Raw genomic sequence first — 21,762 nt, forward strand, 5'->3', positions numbered from 1 at the left:
GTTCTTATTCTTTTTTCATATTTCTTAATTGGTTTAGAGCTCAGATGTGGAGCAGTGATGTATTAGGGGTGGGGGAGCCCTTAGAAGCCCAAGCATTTTGGAGCAAGACCATAGGAATAATTGGGAGCCAGCAAGACACAGAAAGGGGAGAGAACTGTGGGCCAATTGTAAGACCCACCTGTGAGGGCAGAGCAGAACATGTGCTCCATAAGGGCAACTCACCACCAAGAGTTTTGAAGGGAGCGGGCCTGGGCTCTGCAATTAGTTTCTCCTTCCAGTGTCACTAATCAGGTAAGTCGTTCCTGTGATAGAGAAGAAATGAGTGTACGGAGAGGCTAGAAGTGTTTTGGTCATGGATGCCCCTTCATATAGAAGAAGTTAACAGGAATGGAGGATTAGAATTCCCCAGGACAAACCAATGTATGGTCCAACTGACTAAATTTCTGCCTACTAAATAACTATAATATTCTAGGCCTGCTTTCTTTAAATAATTCCCAAATTGCCTAAATGGCATTTATTTTGTGTGTTCCTCGATCATTCAGTCACATGATTACAGTCAGTCTCTTAGTTTTCTGCCACAGATGGCTAACTGCTTAGCATGGCCTGTGATTTTACACGTTCACCCTCCGAGGGCTAGTTCACCTTCAAGAACCCTGTTATACTGATACTTCCTTCCTGTCTCATTTTAACACAAAATTCCTGACGACAGGCACATGCCTTGTTACAACAACGTGGGCAGAATTTCGCCAACCGCCCGGGCCCCAGTCTAGTGCCTCTATTTCTCCGGTGGCAGCCTGAAGAGCAAAGGTACTCTGCTTTCGGCGAAATCCAGGGTGTGAATGGGTGGCTGTGAAGAGGCATTTCCGGTATGGAGAAACAAGCCTGCGCCTCGCGGTTGCCATAGAAACCTGACGTCAATATGGCGACCGTGACGATTTTTTAATGCAGACGGACGCTGCTTGATGAGAGAAACAGGTCCCGCCTTCACGGTTTTGGGACTCAGCTGAGAGTGTGGGTCCGTGAGGTGGGGGCTGGTCCGCCCTGGGGTGTGGGGAGATAAAGGGATCCACATCCAAGTCACCTCTCCCGCTTTGGGGCTCGGTGCCTCCGCTGTCTCGTAGGTAAAGCCACTGGGGTCCCTCCTGGACCCAGTGGGTGCGGTGTCCTGCTCCAGGGGTGTCCTGGAGCCACTTTACTTCTAAAGGCAGGGGCGCGGGAGGTGAGACAGGTAACGACTCTCTCTGAGCCTCAGCTTTCCCCTCTGTAAAATGGGGATAAGAATGCTTTCCCCACAGGATCGCTGTGAACGTTTAGCGATAACACATGAATAAGCCGATGGTCCTGTGGTTATTGCAGGATCATGAATGTCTGTATGAATTCAGGCCACTTCTTATTCCTTTTCCACTTTGTTCTTAGGGGACATATGAGGAAAGGAGAAGAAAAAGGCCCTGGTGGGAAGCTCATTGTACCTTCTGGTGGGTAGGATCACTACCCAGTTGTTTCACTGTTATTGTCACTAACCCAGTGCTTAGCACGGTGCAGGGCACACAGTTACACCAGTAAAGCATGGTAATTGCTGGATCTGTCTCTCCCTGTGCAGCTCCTCATGCCGATGGCCTTGCTCATATCAGGTGTCTGAAGGGGGCAGGTTCTGAGGATCTGTGTCCTGATGGCTTCTGAAGCTTCTACTCCAGATTCAAAGGCAGCAGTCTTCAGGAGAACCCAACAGTTCACATCTTTATTTGGTTATGCCACCTGGTTCAAGTGAGTTCACAGATCTGATAAAAGCATGCTGTGGAATAGCTCCTGTGAGGTTCACAAACTAGCCTAAAAGTAGAGAAGCTACTTTGATCTTATCATGGAAGAAGAGTTTTAGCAGGTGGAACTCCATTCATTCTATCAGCAGCTGCATGCTTTGTAATAGCCCTTATTTTGTCTGAAAGCAATTATTTGTCCAGTCTGAGGGAGGAACTTGATCTTTAACATGCATTTGGAATAAATATACCTAAATTGTTCTCACTGGGTAAATATTATTCAGTGATTCCCATGTTTCTCTCAGGTGGTTGTTGAAATATGCATTTGGATAGAAACTCTTCCTAGTGATTTGAGATTGTAATATAGTTTCTTCCCTGGAAGCCACGTTTTTATCCATTCTATAATGAAAAGTTTTAAGAAGGCAGAAAATTTCCAAATGTAAGTTTAAAATATTTTTTAAGAATTTATATTTTTAAATAATTACTTTAAAGTGTCTTATTAATCTGCTAAAATAACCAAATACTCTTAAATATAGTTACGTTTACTTTCCCAGTACATAACAGTTTCAGCTCTTTATTACCTGGCCTCCCTCCCCCTCCCTCTGCAGTGTACCGAGGTAACCACTGAACTTCTCTCACTATAGATTAATTTTCATATCCTGGAATTTTATTCAGATGGCATCATAAAGGTTTTTTTAGTTCATTGGTTTTGGTTTGGCTTCTTTCATTCAGCCTATTTATTTTAGATTTATCCCTTTTGTTGCATGTATCAATAGTTCATTCTTTTTTATTGATGACTAGTATCCCAGTATACAGTTATACTGCAATTTGTTTGAAATTTGTTGTTGTTTTTTAATTATACCTCCAGTGAATATTTGTATATTAGTTTTTGCATGGACATATGCTTTCTTTCTCTCAGGTAAATACTTAAGAGTGCAGTGTCTGGATCATATGGTAGATGTAAGATTAACATTGTTAAGAAACTGCCAAACTGGTTGCACCATTTTTCATTCCCTCCAGGAGTGTGTGAGAGTTCCATCCTCCACAACCTTGCCAATGCTTGGGATGATTAGTCTTTTTAATTTTAGCCACTCTCATGTGGATGTAGTGGTATCAGATTGTAGTTTTAATTTGCAATTCCCTAATGATGTTGTTGAGCATATTTTCATGTGCTTATTTGCTAATTCTATATCTTCTTCGGTGAAATTTCTATTCAAAAATTTCCCTCATTTATTTATTATAGTGTCTTTGTTTTCCTAAATGACTTTTGATAGATTTTCTATATTCTGGATATAGGTCCTTTGTCAGATATGTAATTTGCACATATTTTCTCCCACTCAGTGCCTTGACTTTTCTTTCTCACACCAGTATCTTAGGAAGGGCAGTTTTTAACTTAGAAGTCCAGTGTATGTATTAGTTCACTTATGGATTATAGTTTCGGTGTCTCATTTATGAAATCTTCACCTAACCCAGGGTCACAAGGATTTTTCTCCTATATTTCGTCTAGAAGGTTGATAGCTTTAGAGCATATTTGGGTCTATGATCCATTTTGAGTGGACTTTTCTGTATAATGTGATATGTGGGTCAGTTTATATTTGTGTATATGATATCCACTTGTCCCAGCACCGTTTGTTGATAAGACTATCATTTCTCCACTGAATTGCCTTTGCCTCTTTTTCAAAAATCAGTTTTCCATGTATGTTTGCATCTATTTCTGGACTCTTTAGTATTTTTCTTCAATCTACTTATCTACCTTGATTCCAATACCACACTGCCTTGATTGCTGTAGGTTTATAGTAAGTCTTCAAATCTGGGAGTGTTCATCCTTCAACCTTATTCTTCTTTTTCAAAGTTGTTTTTCATAGTCCATGGCCTCTGCATTTCCACATGAACTTCAGAATTGGCCCATAAATTTCTTTTAAAAATATTTTCTAAGATTTTTATTGGGATTGCACTGAATATATAAATCAATTTGAGGAGAAGTGCCATCTTAACAATACTGAATCTTCTGACCCTTAAAGACAGTTGTCTCTCCATTTATTTAAGTCTTCTTTAATTTTTCTGAGCAATGGTTTGTAGTGTTCAGTACAGGCCTTGCACATTTATGGACAGATTATCCATAAGTATTTCAGACTTTTTGATGCTATTGTAAAGAGCATTATTTTGTAAATACAGTTTCCAATTACTGTATTTTCACTGAACTGTCAGCAGCCAAATGCTTAACAATAGCCATTGCAGGAACTTTTTGGTTGAAAGCACAGGCTATCCTAGGGTGGAAAAGCTACTTAATGCATAACATGCTTTTGACTGTGTTTCTATATCAGCTTTTAGACGTTATTGGCAATGTGCTGAAACTAGGCAGGAAAATGTCATGGAGATAATTCTACATGACATCTTCAGAAAAATTAGCCACTGAAAGAAAATAGTTACAGTAGCTTTTAACTTCATGTGTGTGGTTAGAATTGAACCAATTTAATTGTGGGGTTCTTTTCTGTCCCACAGCAAGTCCTCCTCAATGAATTCCTGGGTTCTCGGGTGGTGAAACAGACAGAAGGAGAGAGCATGTATGTATATGAACATGTACGTTTGTATGTATATTGGGGAAGCTGCCAGGAATCTTTATTATAAGGAATACTTGAGATTAATCCTGTGGTCATGTCAGTCCTTTCAACTTCCTAGCACATAATTGGAACCAAATCACAGTTGTTGTTCGTTTTTTTTCCAGCTTCACTTGGCCAGCATGGTTACCATGGTGACTCAGTGACTACTGTGGGATTTGGCACAGATTGAACATCATTTTATAATTCTAACCTGAATTATTTATTACTATGATAGTTGTCAAGTGTTGCTTTTCTGATTTGCTCATTCCTTTCAGTTTGTTCATTGAAATTTGACTGGAGGTAGAGCTTTCTCTTCTCTCTATTTTAAAATTTATATCAGTATCACTCATAGATTCCTATTTTGCTCAGAGGGCTACCATCTGATGCTATATTTATTTTGATGCTCAAAATGTCCCAGAATCGGCCAATAGAGGCCGTTTTAAGTTGGCTTCTATGTCTATTTGACACCTCCTTAGAATTCTTTGAACATGTACTTTGTTCTCTAAATTTGAGTATCTCCTAATGTGTAGAAAGAAAATTATGATCCCCACCTCAGAACATCCCTTTGAGGAACTGAAGAGAAAAAGTCTGATAATTACAGCCTTCAGTGTGTGGCACCTATTAGGCCCTCAGCAATGTTAGTTCCCCATTCCAACTTTGCTTACTTCATTCTGTCAATGTGATGCCTCTGGCATTACCATAGTAGCATGACCTCCAGGGAGAGTACTTGGACATGTAACACAAGCAGGGATAAGCGCACATGTCCATGACATGTGAGCCTCAGTGTCACTGCTGTGTGTGCAGAGGGGGCTGTGTGATGGAGCTGGGGAAGAGGAAAATCATCACTGCACAGCTTCCAGTGAACTGAGAGGGGGCAGGCAGAACATCCTCACCTCTTCCCCTGTGTTTCATGTACTTTCCCTTCATCTCTGTTTCCTCTCTATTCCATGTGCTGTCTTATCTCCTTACAGTGGAACATCAGAGAAGGGTGTGGACTTCGAGTCCCAGGAGCAGGATCCAATAGAGAACTAAGTGTGATGTTGAGTCTACTAGACAGGTTCCTGGAACAAGAGTGTAAGGTAAGTCACCACCCTTCCCTCCATTGTCTTCTATACATCAGGATAACAGTACTCAATGTTTCTGACCACCCAGGAGTATTGTGGGCTTTAGGTATGATCCCATGTGGGAAAGCAATCTGTGCTCATAGGTGGGAGGGAAGGACCAGTGCACTTTCAAGTAATAACATTAACAGATACACCCCAGATATCATAGAACTCTTCATGGTAGGCATTAAATTAATGCTACACAAATGTTAGCTGTTTGGGTCAGGATTTCTCCAAGTGGGATCCTCAAAGCACTTCATTAAACTCACTTGGGGTCTTGTTAAAAATCCCAGACCCCAGGTCTGCTGACTCAAAACCAGGGAGGTAGAATATGAGGTGTCTACATTTTGAGTAACATCTCCAGTGTTTCTGGTATTCATCCCATTTTAAACAGCTCTGCTGCAGATTTGCAACAAACACTTCTTAAAATTTTGAATCCTTTAATGTCTAATTTCCTTGTTAACTTTTCCTGTACCTCAATCTTAAATACTTGTCTCTGCTCCTATATGTCAAATAGGTAACAGTTCCTTCATGTAAGTAATATTTATTCAGAGATTTATATGTGAAGCACTGAACTAGGCACCAGGGACACAGCACAGAGAATAAGACAGGCAAGGTCCCTAGTGACATACTCTGATTCACGTGCTTACAAGGTGACTCTGGCTGCTGTGTGGGGAATGGACTGGACAGGGACAGGATAGTTATGGGGATAACCATTAGGAGAATTTTCAGGGTCCAGGGGAGAGATGAGAGTGGATCGGCCCTGAGCTGCAGCAGTGTGCAGAGGATGGGTGGCCTGGACAGGGCCTGTTGGAGGTAGGGCAGGAGGGACCGGCAGTGGGTGTGCACGGGAGGTATGTGGGGATAAGGCAGGATCCTGCATGGGGCCTCAGCTTTATGTTTGGCCACGTGCAGAAATGGTGGTGTATTTCCTGAAATCAGTTGTTCCAAGTACTTTGAGATGTTCTCATAATTAGTTAGGTATCCAACAGTGGTTAACAGTGAAAGTTAATGATATACAAAGTCTAACATTTGATGAATAGGATTCAGTTGTAAGACTATTAAGCTTTATTAAACATATGTGTAAACTATAAAACTATAAAAATATCATATTGTCAGTATTTGTTTAAAGCAGCTAGCATTTAGTGAGCTGTTATTGTGTGCCTAGCACTGTTCTAATGGTTATATATTAACTCAGTTCTCAAAGCAGCAGCCCATGACGTAGGGATGGTTGTTTTCCTCCTTTTACAGAATCGGTAACTGAAGTGCAGAGTGGTTCTTTCAGTCTCCCAAGATCACAGAGAGCCAGGTATCGCAATATATCTGCAGTAGAATTTTTAAATTATTGATATTCAGGACCATTTATCCTTGTAAAGACCAGAACACAAAGCCATATCTGTTTAGAAATGTTTCGTCTTCTACAGTAAGTACTGCACAATCCCAATTTTATACATAAGGCAATTTCATACATTGAGTGACTATAAGGTGAAGTAAGAGTATTCCAACTCACACAGTTTATAAGTGGCAGAAGGACGGTTTGGACCTGGTCTTTCTCCATAGCCCATACTCCTAACCAATATGCTTAGGAAGAAGAAAGAGACATTTGTTGAACTATGTCAGCCCATAATGGGTGATGATAGGTTAGGGCCATCCATATCTCTTTGGGTGGAAACTGTGCTTCGTTAGGCATTTTGCCATGTACCAGATGGTATTTATTTAATAAAAAGGTAATGATTATAGAAAAAAACTGTCAAAGATGAATAAAGCCAGACCCTAGTTAAAGTGGTAAGGACATATTTTAATCAGTAATATACTATTATGACAGGGAAAAGAGTCCAGCGTGAACTGACCCCAACTTCAATTTGTACAGAGGTGACTAGGCTTTTCAAAGTGAGCATGAGGGAAAAGGGAGGGGGTGAGTAGGGGCCAGTACAGCCAGGGAAGTAAAAATTACAAGAAAACAGGAAAGGGGTGTTCATCCATGTGAAACCCATTTGGGTTTCTAACTGGCACTTGAATTCGAGTTAGATTTCTACCCTCCCACAGAGTCTGGGAGAAAAGGTCCTCTCCTCCTGTGTTAGCTGGAACAAATAGTAAATTGTCCTGGAAGACTTAAGTGTTCTCAGACAATCACTTTAAGGGAATTTAGGGTCATCTTAGGGATGCAGCCTTGAGCTGTTAGAAACTACATTAGTGTTTTGTTCAAGACTATTGGCCAGGTTGAGGCCTGGTTCAAAAGAGAGGTAAGAGGAGTGTAACTAGTGTTTGGTCAAGGAGAGAATCTTTTTCAAGGGCAATAATTATTTATTTATTTATTTTTATTGAAGTATAGTTGATTTACAATGTTGTGTTTGTTTTGGTGTAAGCAAAGTGATTCAGTTTTATGCATATATATATATATATATATATATTTGTTTCCATATTCTTTTCCATTATGGTGTATTATAAGATACTGAATATAGTTCCCTGTGCTATATAGTAGGACCTTGCTGTTTATCTATTTTATATACAGTAGTTTTTATCTGTTAATCCCAAACTCCTAATTTATCTCTCTCCCCCAACATCCCCTTTGGTAACCATAAGTTTTTTTTCTATGTCTGTGAGTCTATTTCTGTTTTGTAAATAAGTTCATTTATATTATATTTTAGATTCCACATATAAGTGATATCATACAGTATTTGTCTTTTTCTTTCTGACTTACTTTACTTAATATGATAATCTCTAGTTGCATCCATGTTGCTGCAAATGGCATTTTTTCATTCTTTATTATGGCTGAGTAGTATTCCATTGTATATATGTACCACATCTTCTTTATCCATTCATGGGTCAATGGGCATTTAGGTTGCTTCAATGTCCTGGCTATTGAAAATAGTGCTGTAATGGACATAGGGGTGCATGTATCTTTTCGAATTATGGTTTTCTCTGGATATATGCCCAGGAGTGGGATTGCTGGATCATATGGTAGCTTTATTTTTAGTTTTTTAAGGAAGCTCCATACTGTTTTTCATAGTGGCTGCACCAATTTACATTCCCACCAAGGAGGGTTCCTTTTTCTCCACACCTTCTGCAGCATTTATTATTATTATTATTATTATTATTATTATTATTATTATTATTTATTTTTTTGCAGTACGTGGGCCTCTCACTGTTGTGGCCTCTCCTGTTGTGGAGCACAGGCTCTGGAAGTGCACGCTTAGCGGATATGGCTCACGGGCCTAGCTGCTCCGTGGCGTGTGGGATCTTCCAGGACTGGGGCACGAACCTATGTCCCCTGCATCAGCAGGCGGACTCTCAACCACTGCGCCACCAGGGAAGCCCAGCATTTATTATTTGTAAACTTTTTAATGATGGCCATTCTTACCAGAGTGAGGTGATATTTCACTGTAGTTTCGATTTACATTTCCCTAATAATTAGCAATGTTGATCATCTTTTCATGTGCTTTTTGGCCATCTGTATGTCTTCGTTGGAGAAATGTCTATTTACATCTTCTGTCAAGGGCAATAATTATAAAAACAAATGGAAAAAGGGAATAATAATTATAGTTCCTATGCATTAGGCAACTTGGATGTTAAAATAATTACTTGGATGTCCATTATGAATTATTTTCCCTTTTATGAAATTAAGGTGCTTTTCAGATGGGAATCACATTGCTCTGTGCTCTAGGCTTCACTGGTTGGGAGGCAGGGATGGTCTGATAGGTGAGGCCAGAGGAAAAATTCCTGGAAATATGCAGCATGTACTCTTGAGTATGGTTCCTTTTAATCAACATAATGTATGTATGAGTGATTTACGTTACTGTCATCTAGAGTTGTAGATCATTCATTCTCATTAGTGTATAGTATAGTATTACATTGTGTGGATATTTCATAATATATGTATCTGAACTTTTTGATGATGGCCATTCTGATTGGTGTCAGGTGATACCTCATTGTAGTTTTGATTTGCATTCCTCTAATGATTAGTGATGTTGAGCACCCTTTCATGTATTTGTTGGCAAGCTGTATATCTTCTTTGGAGAAATGTCTATTTAGGTCTTCTGCCCATTTTTTGAATTGGGTTGATTGATTTTTTTATATTGCGCTACATGAGCTGCTTGTATATTTTGGAGATTAATCCTTTGTCAGTTGCTTCATTTGCAAATATTTTCTCCTATTCTGAGGGTTGTCTTTTCGTCTTGTTTATGGTTTCCTTTGCTGTGCAAAAGCTTTTACATTTCATTAGGTCCCACTTGTTTATTTTTGTTTTTATTTCCATTTCTCTAAGCGGTGGGTCTAAAAGGATCTTGCTGTGAATCATGTCATAGAGTGTTCTGCCTATGTTTTCCTCTAAGAGTTTTAGAGTGTCTGTTCTTACATTTAGGTCTTTAATCCATTTTGAGTTTATTTTTGTGTATGGTGTTAGGAAGTGTTCTAATTTCATTCTTTTACATGTAGCTGTCCAGTTTTCCCAGCACCGCTTACTGAAGAGGCTGTCTTTTCTCCATTGTATATTCTTACCTCCTTTTTCAAAGATAAGGTGACCATACTGTGTGGGTTTATCTCTGGGCTTTCTATCCTGTTCCATTGATCTATATTTCTGTTTTTGTGCAAGTACCATACTGTCTTGATTACTGTAACTTTGTAGTATTGTCTGAAGTCAGGGAGCCTGATTCCTTCAGCTCTGTTTATCTTTCTCAAGATTGCTTTGGTTATTCGGGGTCTTTTCTGTTTCCAAACAAATTGTAAAACGTCTAGTTCTAGTTCTGTGAAAAATGCCATTTGTAATTTGATAGGGATCACATTGAATCTGTAGATTGCTTTGGGTAATATAGTCATTTTCACAATATTGATTCTTCCAATCCAAGCACATGGTATACCTCTTCATCTGTTTGTGTCATCTTTAATCTCTTTCATCAGTATCTTAAGTTTTCTGCGTACAGGTCTTTTGCCTCCTTAGGTAGGTTTATTCCTAGGTATTTTATTCTTTTTTTGCAATGGTAATCTCTTTCAGATTTTTCGTTGTTAGTGTAAAGGAGTACAAGAGATTTCTGTGCATTTATTTTGTATCCTGCGAATTTACCAAATTCATTGATTAGCTATAGTAGTTTTCTGGTGGCATCTTTAGGATTTTCTATGTATAGTAGCATGTCATCTGCAAACAGTGACAGTTTTACTTCTTCTTTTCCAATTTGTATTCCTTTTTTTTTCTTTTTCTTCTCTGATTGCTAAGGCTAAAACTTCCAACACTATGTTGAAAAATAGTGGTGAGAGTCGGCACACTTGTCTTCTTCCTGATCTTAGTGGAAATGGTTTCAGTTTTTCACCATTGAGAATGAATTTGGCTGTGGGTATATTGTATATGGCTTTTATTATATTGAGGTAGGTTCCCTCTATGCCCACTTTCTGGAGAGTTTTTATCATAAATGGGTGTTGAATTTTGTTGAAAGCTTCTTCTGCATCTATTGAGATGATCATATGATTTTTATCCTTCAATTTGTTACTATGGTGTATCACATTGATTGATTTGCATATATTGAAGAATCCTTGCATTCCTGGGATAAACCCCATTTGATCATGGTGTATGATCATTTTAATGTGCTGTTGGACTTTGTTTGCTAGTATTTTGTTGAGGATTTTTGCATCTATGTTCATCAGTGATATTGGCCTGTAGTATTCTTTTTTTGTGACATCTTTGTCTGGTTTTGGTGTCAGGGTGATGGTGGCCTCATAGAATGCGTTTGGGAGTGTTCCTCCCTCTGCTATATTTTGGAAGAGTTTGAGAAGGATAGGTGTTAGCTCTTCTCTAAATGTTTGATAGAATTCGCCTGTGAAGCCATCTGGTCCTGGGCTTTTGTTTGTTGGAAAATTTTTAATCACAGTCTCAATTTCAGTGCTTGTGATTGGTCTATTCATATTTTCTATTTCTTCCTGGTTCAGTCTTGGAGGGTTGTGCTTTTCTAAGAATTTGTCCATTTTTTCCTGGTTGTCCATTTTATTGGCATATATCATTGCTTGTAGTAGTCCCTCATGATCCTTTGTATTTCTGCAGTGTCAGTTGTTACTTCTCCTTTTTCATTTCTAATTCTGTTGATTTGAGTCTTCTGCCTTTTTCTCCTGATAAGTCTGGCTAATGGTTTATCAATTTCCTTTATTGTCTCAAAGAACCAGATGTTACTTTTATTGATCTTTGCTATTGTTTTCTTCATTTGTTTTTCATTTATTTCTGATCTGATCTATATGATTTCTTTCCTTCTGCTAAATTTGGGGGTATTTTTGTTCTTCTTTCTCTAATTGCTTTAGGTGTAAGGTTAGGTTGTTTATTTGAGATGTTTCTTCTTTCTTGAGGTAGGATTATATTGCTATAAACTTCTCTCTTAGAACTGCTTTTGCTGCATCCCATAGGTTTTGGGTCATCGTGTTTTCATTGTCATTTATTTCTAGGTGTTTTTTGACTTCCTCTTTGATTTCTTAAGTGATTTCTTAGTTATTTGGTAGTGTATTGTTTAGCTTCCATGTGTTTGTATTTTTTACAGTTTTTTTCCTGTAATTGATATCTAGTCTCATAGTGTTGTGGTCAGAAAAGATGCTTGATATAATTTCAATGTTCTTAAATTTACCAAGGCTTGATTTGTGACTCAAGGTGTGATCTATCCTGGAGAATGTTCCGTTTGCACTTGAGAAGAATGTATATTCTGTTGATTTTGGATGGAATGTACTGTAAATATTGATTAAGTCCATTTGGTCTAATTGTCATTTAAAGCTTGTGTTTCCTTATTTATTTCCTGTTTGGATGATCTTTCCATTGGTGTAAGTGGGGTGTTAAGGTCCCCTACTATTATCGTGTTACTGTTGATATCCCCTTTTATGGCTGTTAGCATTTGCCTTATGTATTGAGGTGCTCCTATGTTGGGTACATAGATATTTACAATTGTTATATCTTCTTCTTGGACTGATCCCTTGATCATTATATATTGCTCTTCCTTGTCTCTTGTAATAGCCTTTATTTTAAAGTCTATTTTGTCTGATATGAGTATTCCTCCTCCAGCTTTCTTTTGATTTCCATTTGCATGGAATATCTTTTTCCATCCCCTCACTTTCAGTCTGTTTGAGTCCCTAGATCTGAGGTGGGTCTCTTGTAGACAGCATATTTATGGGTCTTGTTTTTTTGTCCATTCAGCCAGTCTGTGTCTTTTGGTTGGAACATTTAATGCATTTATATTTAAGGTAATTATTGATATGTATGTTCCTATTACCATTTTCTTAATTGTTTTGGGTTTGTGTTTTTTTTTTAATTTACTAAATTTTTTTATTTTTGGCTTTGTTGGGTCTTTGTTGCTGCGCAAGGACTTCCGCTAGTTGCGGGGGGGGGGTCCCCCTTCATTGTGGTGTGCAGCCTTTTCATTGTGGTGGCTTCTCTTGTTGTGGAGTGTGGTCTCTAGGCGCACTTGGGCTTCAGTAGTTTTGTCGCATGGGCTCCATAGTTGTGGCTCGCCGGCTCTAGAGTGCAGGCTCAGTAGTTGTGGTGCACGGGCTTAGTTGCTCCACAGCTTGTGGGATCTCCCCAGACCAGGGCTCGAACCCATGTCCCCTGCATTGGCAGGCGGATTCTTAACCACTGCACCACCAGGGATGCCCCTTGGGTTTGTTTTTGTAGGTCTTTTCTTTCTCTTTTGTTTCTTGCCTAGAGAAGTTCCTTTAGCTTTTGTTGTAAAGCTGTTTTGGTAGTGCTGAATTCTCTTAACTTTTGCTTGTCTCTGAAGCTTTTGATTTCTCCATCGAATCTGAATGAGATCCTTGCTGGTTAGAGTAATCTTGGTTGTATGTTTTTCCCTTTCATCACTTTAGATATGTCCTGCCACTCCCTTCTGGCCTGCAAAGTTTCTGCTGAAAGATCAGCTGTTAACCTCATGCGAATTCACGTGTATGTCATTTGTTGCTTTTCCCTTGCTGCTTTTAATAGTTTTTCTTTGTGCTTAATGATTGTTAGTTTGATTAATATGTGTCTCTGTGTGTTTCTCCTTGGGTTTATCCTGTATGGGACTCCCTGCCCTTCCTGGACTTGATTGAGTATTTCCTTTCCCATGTTGGGGAAGTTTTCAACTATATTCTCTTCAAATATTTTCTCAGACCCTTTCTTTTTTTCTTCTTCTCCTGGGATGCCTATAATGCTAATGTTGGTGTGCTTAATATTGTCCCAGAGGTCTCTAGACTGTCGTCCATTCTTTTCATTCTTTTTTCTTTATTCTGCTCTGTGGCACTTATTTCCACCATTCTGTCTTCTAGCTCACTTATCCGTTCTTCTGCCTCAGTTATTCTGCTATTGATTCCTTCTAGAGTATTTTTTTTCATTTATTGTGTTGTTCATTACTGTTTGTTTGCTCTTTAGTTCTTCTAGTTCCTTGTTAAACGTTTCTTGTATTTTCTCTATTCTATTTCCGAGATTTTGGATCATCTTTACTATCATTACTCTGAATTCTTTTTCAGATAGATTGCCTATTTCCTCTTCATTTATTTGGTTTTCTGGGTTTTTATCTTGCTCCTTTGTCTACAAGATATTTCTCTGTCTTCTCTTTTTGCCTAATTTACAGTATTTGAGGTCTCCTTTCCCTAGGCTGCAGAGTTGTAGTTCCTTTTGCTTCTGTTCTCTGCCCCTGGTGGTGGGGTTGGCCCAGTGTGTTGTGTAGGCTTCCTGATTGGAGGGCCTGCTGCCTGTGTTCTGGTGAGTGGAGCTAAGTCTTTTCCCTCTGATGAGCAGGGCCCGTGTCAGGTGGTGCATTTTGGGGTGTCTGTGAGCTTAGTATGACTTTAGGTAGTCTGTGTGCTGATGGGTGGGTTTGTGTTCCTGTCTCTCTTGTTGTTTGGTGTGAGGTGTCCAGCGCTGGGAGTTGCAGGCAGTTGGGTGGAGCTGGGTCTTGGATTCAGAGAGAGGCCTCCATGAGAGCTCTCAGTGATTAATCTTCCCTGGGGCCAGAAATTCTCTAGTGTTCCAGCATCCTGGACTTGGTGCTCCCACCCCAGATCCTCAGGCCCAACTTCTGGTCGAGGAACCAAGACCCCGGAAGTCACTCGTCCTGGCAGTAAAGGGGATTAACTAAAAATGAGTAACAAAAACCCAGACAAATGGTAAAAAGTAGAGTCAAACAAACAAAACAGAAACAAGGAAATACACACACACACAAAAGAAACAAAAACAGAACCAAATAAAACAAAAAGCAAGAGAACAACCACACAAAGAAAAGAACTGAAGAACGAAATCAAACAATTAAAAAGAAAAGTAAAAAAAAAACACAAAGCCAAAAACGAAACCAAAGCAGAGTAACAACTGATATGTGAAGCAAAGAAAAAACAAACTGACAAAAACGATTTTAAAAAATTAAAAAAAGAGAAAGGGGAAACAAGACAGAACAATAGAAAAGAATGTAGAAATAGAAACATAAAAAATAAAAAATATATATATTAAAGAATGAAAAAAAGACAAGCAAAACCCCAGAGAATGGTAAAAACAAAATCAAACAAACAAAAAGAGAAACAAGGAAACACACACATGCAAAAGAAACAAAAACAGAACCAAATAAGACAAAAAGCGAGAACCACCAGACAAACAGAACCCCCAAACGAAATCAAACAATTTGAATCAGAACTCAGAAAAACACAAAACCTAAAAACGAAACCATAGCAGTATGTCAATTAAAGAATAAAGCAAAGAAACGGAACAATCTGATAAAACTGATTTTAAAAAAATCAAATAAAATGAAAAGGGAAAAAACACAGAACAACAGAATAGGAAAGTAGAAATGGAAATATATAAAAAAATTAAAATATGTTATAAAACACGAAGATCTCAAAAGACTGAATAAAAAACATTTTTTAAAATACTAAAACAGGGACTAACCTGGTGGCGCAGTGGTTAAGAATCTGCCTGCCAATGCAGGTGACATGGGTTAGAGCCCACGTCCAGGAAGATCCCACATGCCACGGAGCAACTAAACCCAGGTGCCACAACTAATGAGCCTGCGCTCTAGAGCCCGCGAGCCACAACTACTGAGCCTGCATGCCACAACTACTATAGCTCTCACACCTAGAGTATGTGTTTCGTAACAAGAGAAGCCACTGCAATGAGAAACCCACGCACTGCAATGAAGAGTAGCCCCAACTCGCCGTAACTAGAGAAAGCCCGCATGCAGCAATGAAGACCCAATGCAGCCAAAAGTAAATAAATAAATAAATAAACAAATACTAAAACAACAACAAACAAAAAACAAACAAAGAGTGCTTATATAAATTAAGTATACTGTTTTCAGAAGTATAGAAACTAACTGAAATATTTTTCAAATTCATGTGATCTAGGTTGATCTTTAGTAAATAAAAAGCTAAATTTGTTGGTTTAATTAAACACATCAGAGTTATCATTATTAAATATAATGCAGATATACAACTTTCATTTTATCTGGGTATAGTAGTCATAAGTTCAAGTTATCTGTTACAGAATTTGTTGGCAAGAAAAATAAATTAAGATTCTTTAAAACATGGCAACAAGTCCCAAATGGAGTCACTTATGGTAAGCCCCGCCAAACCAAGACTTCATTACTGTTTTGGCTTTCCCAGAAATGGAACCTTATACCAGTCAATCAGGAATTGCCTGATCAGCACTTGTTTGGTAATCTGCCTAATAGATCTCTTCTGTCCTCTGAAGAAAAGTAATCTGGCAATAACCAATCTACTTTGTTGCCTATATAACCTCCTTATTCCTACTCTCTTCCATGTATAAGTCATTTTCTACAGCTCTTCAGAGCTACTTTCTATCTGCTAGATTGGATGCTGCCCAATTCATAAATCATTGAATAAAGCCAATAAGATCTTTAAAATATATTCAGTTGAATTTTGTTTTTTAACAAGATGATGGTTAGCTGCTTAATGCCTCATGAAATTTTCATGAGTAATCTAAACATAATTGTTAAGAACAAGTAAATTAAATAGAGGTAAGTAAGATAAAAGTTTATAAATGAACATTTCAATAATAACTATGCTTTATGGTATATCTACTTAAAAATAGTCTCCAAAATCTTTTTGGTAACTTGAAACCTTAAAGTAACTAAATTAAGTTAAATGATGAATATTCATTGAATATCTACATAATTTCCATATAAGATAATATACTGAAACATTGGTTACTGAATATAGGCTTATCTACTTTTTATTACAGAGGAACTAAAGATATTTGGGTCAATTAGTCAACATATTTTATGGCAAATTAAAAAAAATTACTATGAGGAAGAATATACTTCTAGAAATTATGAAATGTATCTATAAATTTGCTAATCCACAGAATGGTAATGTAACAGGCAGTCCACGGTTACTTCTTGGTTTTCACTAGAAATTAAGAATTCTAAGGGTTAAGAATTCTTATCAGTGTATGTAATTAAAACTTTCAAAGTAATAAGGGCAAAAGAAAACAACTGTGTATGGAAAGTGGGTAAGGATATTAGAATGTGTTTTTTGAATAAGGAAAGGTGTGAAGGACATGTTTTTTTTCCTGAGGGAAAAGGAAAGAATTTTGTCCTAAAGTAGACTGGCTGGTTGTTCCAGAATGAAAGAGAAGAGAAAATACAGGACAAAACCTGAATGTATAGAAGGTTTGTGGAAAAGGAATCTTGAGAACAGAATTGTATGTGTGGTCAAGCTTGTTAAATTGGAATGAATTTATTTTTGTTTTTAAAGAATGAGTCTTAATATCAACATTACCTTGGTGTAAAATCAGAATTTGGTTTTCTCTCTGTTAAAAAAAAAAACAATTTCTTGGACTATTGTTCTTATCTTGATAAGCTGTTGGGAAAGGTTTTTCTTTACCTTTTGGTAGTCTGCCTGGTCAACAAAGATTTTATGTCATACCAAAATGATTTCCTGTGCTTCTTGTTGTCTTTATCAGGTCTTTGGTTACTTGGGAAAACTGAGTCTTCTCAATATTAAAAGTGTTAAGTTTTCTTCACAACTATGTCACCTTCTGTATTTGCCTTTAAAATCTTCTATTGTCCCTTTGGTTAAATAACTAATTAATTATTTCATAATGATCTATGATCCTATTTAATCAAATGCTCAGACCTTTTGACATTTTTGACAACTTCCCCAAACCAAATTATGAATAGAATCTTTTTAACCTTAAATTATATTTGAGATTTCCCAGAGGGCTTCTGGAAAATCTCAAAGGTTTTGTCTCTCACCTGGTAAGACGTTAAAATAATTAGATTTCTTGGATATGGTGAAATACATGGGAAGCATTGTCAAATGAGTGATACTAAACCTTCTTAGGTTATATTTGTATGGATATATGTTTTTAATATGTGTTCTAGAAATTGTATGAAAGTCCTAGAAATCTAATATGTCCTGGTATAATGTTATCAGTCATAACTCTGGTTACTATCTTGACATGTTTTATGTCACATAAATAACCAAATTTCATAGTCAATTTAATTATAATAAACTCTCATCAGATATTTAATCATGGGCATTTAAAACTTTTTTTGTCATTTACAGACAGTTGTTGTTTTACTCTGATGCTTTTGCAAAAGTGATTCATCTTCAGAGAGATTCATGGAAAAAACTCTGAAAAGTACTATAGAATACAGGTTTCTGTAAACTTTAAGAATGTACTACTGACTGGGTAAGAATTTCCAGAGCTCTAATGGAAAAACTAGATTCAAGCAGAACAAGAATTAATAACATGGGTTGAATGAACTGATGGGGATGATTATAATTTTTATGACTTTTTATGTGAAACACTGCTGCTTCTTTAATGTTTTTATTTATAGTTTTAAAGAAACCTGTTTCTTTTAAGCTGCCTATGATGTATAGTAATTTGCTAAAGTATACCTTTGTAAACAGAATTGAAACATTTCATTTTTCTCTGTATCTGATCCCTCCAGAATTGGGAAATTTGTTGAGTGTTCTTATTTTCATGGCAATTTAGTTATTTGTATAAATTCAGTAAGAGTCTGTTTTTAGGATACAATTTGAAACATTGTTTATATTATGGCTTTGACAGAATATCATAATTCAGAATATGCATAGAATATAGACCACACAACTTTAAGGAACTGAGGCTGACTTTATGGAGCCAGTAAAGCCTCTTGGAAAACCAGCCTGTTACCTTGCTTGGTGGGTTCCCAGAAGCTTTCCCAGGTAAGTAAGGAAGGTCTCTTCCTGCAGGCCCGGAAACCTCAAGAAATTGAGGAGACTTCAAGAAGAAAGGAATTAACCCAGATCTATAGGTATTATAGGCAAAGTTTGATGGCAAGTCTTAGGCTTGGCTTCTTAGCCTCAAGAGGCTTTTAAATGTCCAATTGAGATTCCTTATGAAACGTTCCAGCAAAGAAAAATTTAAAATAGCCTCTGTGGTCAGTCACTACTCTTGCTACAGTTATGTAAACATCAGGACGAGTTTAATGAGACTAGACCTATTTTGCAAACAAATTGGTCTTACTGTGATTATCTTTAATAGAAGTGAGAGAGTGGTTGTAGAGAGAAGAAGATGTTTAGTAAAAAAGTATAAGACATCCTTGTGGATATCAGGTTCTATTCATGTTCATTATCTTTGAGGTTTTGTTATCTACCTGTAAATTGGACTGGATCCTGAATTCTTCCAGTTTCCTCAGATACTGGCTACAACTCTCCAAACTAACACTTCCCATTTTCTCCCACCCTTCTGACCTGAGTCAATAAGAACAAAGACTTCCTTTCAGCCTTCTTGAAGGGGACCATACCATGTCCCTCTCACTATCCAGATAGCAGCCAAACTGCAGGCACTTGAATCTTGACCCAAGATTCAAGAGTCAAGTTTCAGGAATCACTTCCAGACCCCTGAAACTGCATAAGGGCTGGAGATCTAAACTTAAAATTGACTAGGGATGTTCCTCAGCATCTTGAGGCATCTAGAGATGGACAGGTCTCCCAATATCACAGATCAAGATCCTCATCTCCAATATGAAACTTTTAATTCTTTTGCCTTTTTGGTACTTTCTTTTTCTCTCTGTTAATGCATGGGAAGACAATGCCTCTTAACTCTGGCAACTATTGCTGAATACAAAAAAAGGCCATAGTTATACAACAGAGTCCCTAGACTTTTCTTGCTAAGATGGCTTTAGATAAGAGATTTCCTTTAGATTACTTCCTGGCTGAACAAGGAGCAGTCTGTGCCATAACAAATACCTATTGTGGTACGTGGATAAACACCTCTGGTATTGTAGCCAATATGAGGAATTAACAAACAAGACACTTAGCTAAAACAAGTTGATGCCTTTCCAGGTACATTCTTTGATTTATTTGATGCCAACTGGTTTGGTTCATGGGGGGCCTAGCTAAAGAGTAGACATTACTCTCTTGGTATTATCCTCCTGATAGTCATCATTGTAGTCTCCCTGGTGCTCTGTGTTCTCTCAAAGGTCTTAAATGCATATTCACAGCCATCAGATGGTCTCACTGTGCTTGAAGAAACAGGAACAAGATGAACAATGAGATAAATAGCAAAAGTAATTCTTCTATGGACCTGATATCATAATCTACAAGTTTTCATGGTGAGACAGGAACAATTTTGATGGTGACTGAGAGTGACACTAATACCAAAAGGTGGAATTGTTAAAGTAATTAAACAAGGGGGCCATTAGAGGTGGCCCTAATGCCATGATGGCCTATGTAAGCAAACCAAAATCTGAGCCTGTAAATGCCTCAAGGTTACAAAATCAAAAACTAAGGACAGCCAATCACAAACAGCCAAGTGAGCTTTAAGCTGTTGCCAGCCAAATAATTTCTTTTCTTTGCTTCCGTACCTTCCCTAAGTAAGTCATTCTCCTGGCTCCTGTCAGTGGAGCACTCCTATTCACTTCCCATTTGGTGCTCAATTAGAATCAATCTTTGTTCATTTACATTTGTAAAAATGTTAATATGACTCAGTTTATCTTTTAACAGAACTCAAGAGAAGAAGAATAGTCTATTATATTTACCCAGATATTTACCATCCTGTTCCTTTTCCTCTGCAAGTATAGTCATACTTCTGTCTAAAAATAAAATTTCATCTTTCTTATAGTGTTATACCCTGCCTTTCTTCACTAGCAACACAAATTAAATGTAATTCAGTGTCAATAAACATCCATTTGCACCATAATTTCAGTGCTTACAAGAATACTAATGGCCCATAAAAACATGAAAGTATTAAAATTCGCCAACATTTGTTTTGGGTCAAGTAACATTTATTCTCAGAATTACAGTGTGACTTTTTTCCATCCTTATTTTACAGATGAAGATAGTAAAGAACTGGGAGGTTAAGTACTTTGCCTAAGCTAGCATACTTAGAAAGTGACACATCATGGATTTGAACCCAAATAGCATGGCTCCAGAGCCCATGAATATTTAGGGTGATAGAACTTGAGGCACAGAAGCACACAGATTAACTATCAAGTTTCAGCCACATAAACCCAAACTGAGACACACTTACACATACAAATGCATTATCAAAAATTGTGCTCAGCTTCTTCCCTCCATTTTAAATAGGTATTCTTTGAATATATTTCCAAAACACTAAAATCTCAAGTAACTTATTTATCTGTAAAAAGTATTTTCTATTTTCAAATTTTTCTCTTAATAAATTTTCCTGTTTACCATATAGAAATGTATATTTATAATATGAAATTACCCTGACTCTCCCTTCTGCTTGATACCTGTCCTCTGACCCAAAGGTGTCCACTCTCAATAGATTGGTGCATTTTCTCCAGATGTGTTTGTCTGTAGGTGAAACATTATCATAATCAGAGATACACAAAAAATATTTATTCATACATGTTTTCTTTTTCAGTATAGAATCCCATTATTCATATTCTGCAACTTGCCTTTTTTTCATTGAAAATAATAGCTCTTCATGTTTTCATGTAGTTTGTTAGCTAATGTGTCTTCAAATGTTATGTGGTATATATATTGTTCTTTACATGAATACTCCATTTATATTTCTACTATCCATTGCTGTGAAGGGTAGCAGAACATGCCACCCAAGATATGCTTCTGTGGTGTAAGGAATATTTTGAGCTGATTATTTTAAGAAACAGCAGACACAAGAAAATCTCTAAAAACAGAGTAGAACTTACCCTTTTGTAAGGAACATTTACATTTATAACGGAAATCTCCACTAGTAAGTGTCTCCCTCTCTGTTCTTCCCTCTGAAGGAGGACTTGAAATCACATGAAACTCTTGTCAATGGAGAAGGCACCAACTTTAATCGGCATAACAAACCTTACCCTTGTTAACCTTGCTTTTCTTGGTAACCTCGAATAACTGGCCTCTCCT

General features: G+C 37.5%; 1 pseudogene; it reads left to right on the plus strand.

Moving 5' to 3' along the window:
• Positions 1-919: 919 nt before the first annotated feature.
• LOC132481572 (AFG1-like ATPase) overlaps positions 920-21,762 on the plus strand; it is a 33,687-nt pseudogene continuing 12,844 nt past the window's right edge.

This window comes from Mesoplodon densirostris, chromosome X (genome assembly GCF_025265405.1).
Source record: "Mesoplodon densirostris isolate mMesDen1 chromosome X, mMesDen1 primary haplotype, whole genome shotgun sequence".
In the NCBI taxonomy this organism is placed as follows: Eukaryota; Metazoa; Chordata; class Mammalia; order Artiodactyla; family Ziphiidae; genus Mesoplodon; species Mesoplodon densirostris.